Below are 5,347 nucleotides of genomic sequence, written 5' to 3' on the forward strand. Positions count from 1 at the left end.
AGGCAAGCGCCTTATCTGCTGTACTAACTCTCCATTGTCCAAAACAGAATAGTCTTAACATGCTTGTCTACTGTCAACTGGCTCTGTGTGTAGGTTTATTTCTGGGTGCTCCATTCTACTCTACATATTTTATGTCTATCCTTATGATAGTATTACACCATCTTAATTACTGCAGCTTTTTGACAAATTTTGAAAATTAAAAATGTGGATTCTCTGAATTTGATCTTTCTTTTAAGCCAAAAGATTCTTTTGGCTATTCAGAGTCACTTGCATTTTCATATGATTTTAGAATGAACTTTTCCATTTGGGGTTGATATATAGCCTACCTTTGTTAATAATATATGCACTTGGAAATTGTATGTATATATATATATATCAAGTGTTGTGATAAAATAAACAGAGTTCAGTTAAATTGATATATAGCATTAGTCAGGTCTTTCCTATCTTCCCTTATTTTACTATGTAATTATTACACATTATTGATAGTTATATTACATAATCATGGCTATATTTTGACTGTAATTGCGGATTTGTCTATTTAGCTGTCAAATTTTGCTTCATTAAATTTGAAATTCTAAATTTATACACAGTAAAGTTTGTCATGTATTCTTGATAAGTTGTACTGTTTATCATTTTGACATATATTTCCTATGTCTTATAAAATTCTTTGTTTTAAGCTTTTCTTCATTAACCTAGACACTCCAGCTTTCATATGATGTGTGTTTATATAGTACACATCCTCCTATAATTTTACTTTTAGACTGTTTGTGTCTACATATATTTATGAGAATAGGTCTCATAAATAGCATAAAGCACCATTGGTATTAATTTGTATTCAGTCTATTAATAGCGTTTAATTGAAGTATTTAATACATTTAAATTTAAACAATCATTAAGAGCTTTCTATTTAAGCCTAATATCTTTCCATTTTCTGCTGTTGATTCCCTTTAATGTCATTTCATATATCTTTTTTACCTTTAATGATTTTTTAATTTCTTGAGTATTTTTTAATATTCGGTCTTTTCTTCTCTTATTGGCTTTTTAATGAAACCTCTTTGTTTTATTCTATTCATTTATTTATAAAGGATTCATTGAATAATTGATTTTTCCATTAGAAATTAGTTATTCAAATTGCACACCAGGAGCTAAAGATATATTACAGCAGATTGAGCATTTGCCTTGCATGCAGCTGATCTGGGATCAATTCCTGGCACCTCAGATGATCTCCAGAGGCCCACCAAGAGTGATCCTGAGGGAAAGTTGACCACTGCTGGGTGTGGCCCTAAAACAAAAAAAAATTTAAATCTCACATCAGGCTTATAATCTTTTTTTTTTCTTTTCAGGTCATACCCAGCAATGCACAGGGGTTACTCCAGGCTCATGCACTCAGGAATTACTCCTGGCAGTGCTCAAAGGACCACATAGGATGCTAGGAATCAAACCTAGGTCGGCTACGTACAAGGCAAATGTCCTACCCGCAATAGAACAGCAGGTAGGAAGTTTGTTTTATATGCAGCAGACCCTGTTTCGATCCCCGGCAACCCACATGGTCTTCAAGCAGCTCCAGGAGTAATTCCTGAGTGCAGAGACCAGAATAAGCCCTTTGACATGTTTGGATCAAAATAAATAAATAAATAAATAAAATTTAGAAGTCCATAGTAAGATGATAAGATAAAATGTGATATTGTCATGCATCACTTAATGGGAAATCATCCTGAAAATGATGACATCTTTAAACATCGTAGAATGGACTTGCACAAATCTGGATGCCAAAGCTTACCATACCCCTAGCCTATATATATGAACCATCTTGGTACATTCAGTCCACTATTGACTAAAACATCATTATGTTATATGAGTGTAGACACTCAAGAGAATTTGATTTAGCCTTAAAACGGAATGAAAGTAACACGAGACTGACACCCAAGGACAGTAGATTTAAGGTCGAAGAAGATTGCTCCATAGTTGGAAGTCTGCTTTATAACTGGGGAAGGGGAGAGGAGAAGACAGCTGGGATAGAGAAGGGATCACTAAGAAAATGGTGGTTGGAGGAATCAGTCTGGATGGGAGATGTGTGCTGAAAGTAGATAAAGGACCAAACATGATAATCTCTCAGTATCTGCATTGCAAACCATAATTCCCAAAAGTAGAAAGAGAGTATGGGGAATATTGTCTGCCATGGAGGCAGGGGGAGGGTGGGAAAGGGGGGAGGTATACTGGGGATATTGGTGGTGGGGAATGTGCACTGGTGGAGGGATGGGTGTTTGATCATTGTGTGATTGTAGCTCAAACATAAAAGCTTGTAACTATATCTCACGTTGATTCAATAAAAAATGAATGAAAGTTTGATACATAATACAAAAGTTTGTGTGTGTGCTTGTGTCTTTTGGGCCATACTCAGCTGCGAATGAAATATTAATAAAGGGGTTGAAGAAGTAGAATGCAGGAAGTAAGGCACGTGCCTGACATGAAGCTGACCTCTGTTCAATCCCTGGTAACATGTGGTCCCCCAAGCATATTACCAGGTGCAACCCTGGGGGCCCTAGCACTGCAGGGTGACCCAGATAACACCAGCACCTCACAGCCTGAGCAATGCCACAACCTAAGCCCTCTTATGGAGCTTCCACATCTGTGGCCATGGCACTGAAATGCTGGGTCAGGCATCACCACCAAAGCCCAGGGCTTCCTGAGATCTACTTGGGGGTTTCCCCCGAGTTCCCCCACCTTCTTTCATGATTTTTGTACTTCTCTTTGGGGATGGGGAGCTCATAAATGACAATGCTTATGAGTCAGCCACTTACAAGCAAACACTGTCTCTTTGACTCTGGTTCTTGTCATTCTTTATATCTTTAATTTTGCAGACTCAACCCTGAGGTTATTCCACTTCCCCCAGAGCTAATTGCCCATAGAACTGCTCATCCATCTATTCATCGAGGCCTGGTAGAATAATCAAGTTTATGCAAGCTCCTAGCAGAAAACCTGGTAGAGACAGACCATCTGGTCCTAATGGTCAGTGCCAGGGGGAGTCTGGAAACGGACTTCAGGTGAAGTGGTTTTCATTTTCTTTTCTTTCTATAAGCATTTTCTTTTTTTTTTTCCTTTTTGGGTCACACCCAGCGATGCTCAGGGGTTACTCCTGGCTCTGCACTTAGGAATTACTCCTGGTGGTGCTTGGGGAACCATATGAGATGCTGGGAATTGAACCTGGGTCGACTGCGTGCAAGGCAAACATCGTACCCTCTATGCTGTTGCTCCAGCCCCTATAAGCATTTTTTTAATCTTCTACTTTATAATTATCAAGAACAAGATTCCTCCTTGTCTCTAAAATAAACCCATGCACATTTCTACTTTTAAATCTGTATCTTTTGAAACAACAAATACAGTGAAAAACTTTTCATTGTAGAGTAATTTTTGTTTTCCAGTAAACTTACAAATATAGCTTCTTTATATCTTCCACATTTCCACTAATAGTAACATCCTTTAAAGTTGTCGAAACTCAGAAGCCGTCATCAGTACAATGCAATCCACTAAACCACAGACGTGGATTTCATCCTGTTTTTCCGCTAATGCTGTTTGTTGTGCAGGATCGTATCCGGGACCCCACAGTGCCCTTAATCACCTTCTTCTTGGACTCCTCCAGTGTCTGCTGTTTATCAGACTTCCTGCCCTTCTTTATCAGGACCTTCAAGATGTGGGTTTGTCTATTTTCTCATGACTAAAGTTAGAGGGTTTAGGAAAACTTGCCTAGAGATGAAGTGCAGCTAGCTAGGAGCTTGGTGGAGGCATTGCCCACCCTTCACCACCCCGCACACTACCGACTACTCCTAGAACAGAAATAGGGACTTTTGTGGGGACCCTCACATTACTCACAAACCCAGTGCTCTGCACTTACCAACTAGGAAGGAAAGGGTGAAACCCGGAGCTGGGATCAGTCCAGAGCACCATTGGTGTGTCCCCTAAAACCCCAAAGGAAAAGCTAAGCTTCCCTCCTTGAGCAGTGTGTCAGAGGAATACCTGGAGAGGAACCAGACTAAACCAGCCCACGCCTCCAGCCCGATGCTGAACCCTTCCTCTCATGTTAACACCAGTCACCCCTGTGGAGATGTAACATCCAAGAGAACATGTCTTAGCTGAGCACGAAGCCCTCCAGGGCCTCCGCACACAGCAGGGAGAGGCGAGTGAGGCTCTGCCAGGAGAGAGCCAGGCCAGAATAGCTCACCGCTTAATAGACAGTTCTTCCCACCATCCTGTGCCCAGAGGCCTGTTTTATAGAACAAGGCTACAAACCTCCCTAAGCCATACTAATACTTACACAAAATCCTTGTCCTGTGACTAAGTAACTAAATTCCCCAGGATTCTAAAATTCTCTCTGCCCTCAGGGTTCTGAGCATCTTCAAGGGCTTCCAGCTCCCCTGCCCCTGAAGGTCTGTAATCAAGGACTTGACTCAGAGCTGATGTGCACACAATAGGACGATCAGGCTGCCTGTTGCTACTGGCCTGAGGTAGGCAACAATTTCAGCACAAGGGTTTCAGCGAATTTAATAAGGTTTTTCCACCTGGTTTACAAAAGACAATAGCACTTTCTTCATTGGAATGTTTCAGATACTCATGAGGTTCCTGGACCGGATAGCTACAGTTAAGAGATTATTATCATGGTGTTTCATGGGAGAAGGCAGCTGTAAAAAATAGACCTAAAACAATGTAATTAATATAATAAAAAGAGAATGTAAAAGAGACTGAAAATCCAGAGCAAGGGTTCCTAATGTGTCCAGAAAGGAAGTAGGATCTTGAAGGCCTATGAAGAAGGCGCAATCCTCAGACTGGTTCTGTGGGCAGTACCTGGAAAGAGAGAGCCAGGCTGAGCCCCGAGCCCTTGCCACACACACACTGGCACTAGACAATCGGAGCCTGCATGTTAACTAGCTTGAGGGAAGAAGACTCTATTACACAGCACAGACTGAGGGTTGTGGGTGGCCTTGTGTATTTGCTCAAGTTTCTCCAGGGGACAGTTGCTGGGTCAGAGAACAGGCAGTTCTGCCATGTCACTGGCTACATCATTGTTTTCTGAAAGGCTCAGATCTGTGTTCACTCCTGACAGGAAAGTGTAACAGTTCCCTTTTCTTCACATCATCCCCCACTACTCAATGCTCTCATGGTGAAAGCTTTTTCTTGTTTTAGTTTTAGTTTGTTTTTTTTTTTCCCAATTTGGTGAGAATGGATATTGTGTGTTCACACACATTTTCTTAATTACTAGTGAAGTTGAACATGTGACCTCCATTCCCACCCCACACGCCTGCAAAAAATAACCTACATGTCTCAAAGGGGAAAGGTCCTGCAGGAATATTGG

The sequence above is a fragment of the Sorex araneus genome, chromosome 1 (genome assembly GCF_027595985.1).
Source record: "Sorex araneus isolate mSorAra2 chromosome 1, mSorAra2.pri, whole genome shotgun sequence".
Classification (NCBI taxonomy): Eukaryota; Metazoa; Chordata; class Mammalia; order Eulipotyphla; family Soricidae; genus Sorex; species Sorex araneus.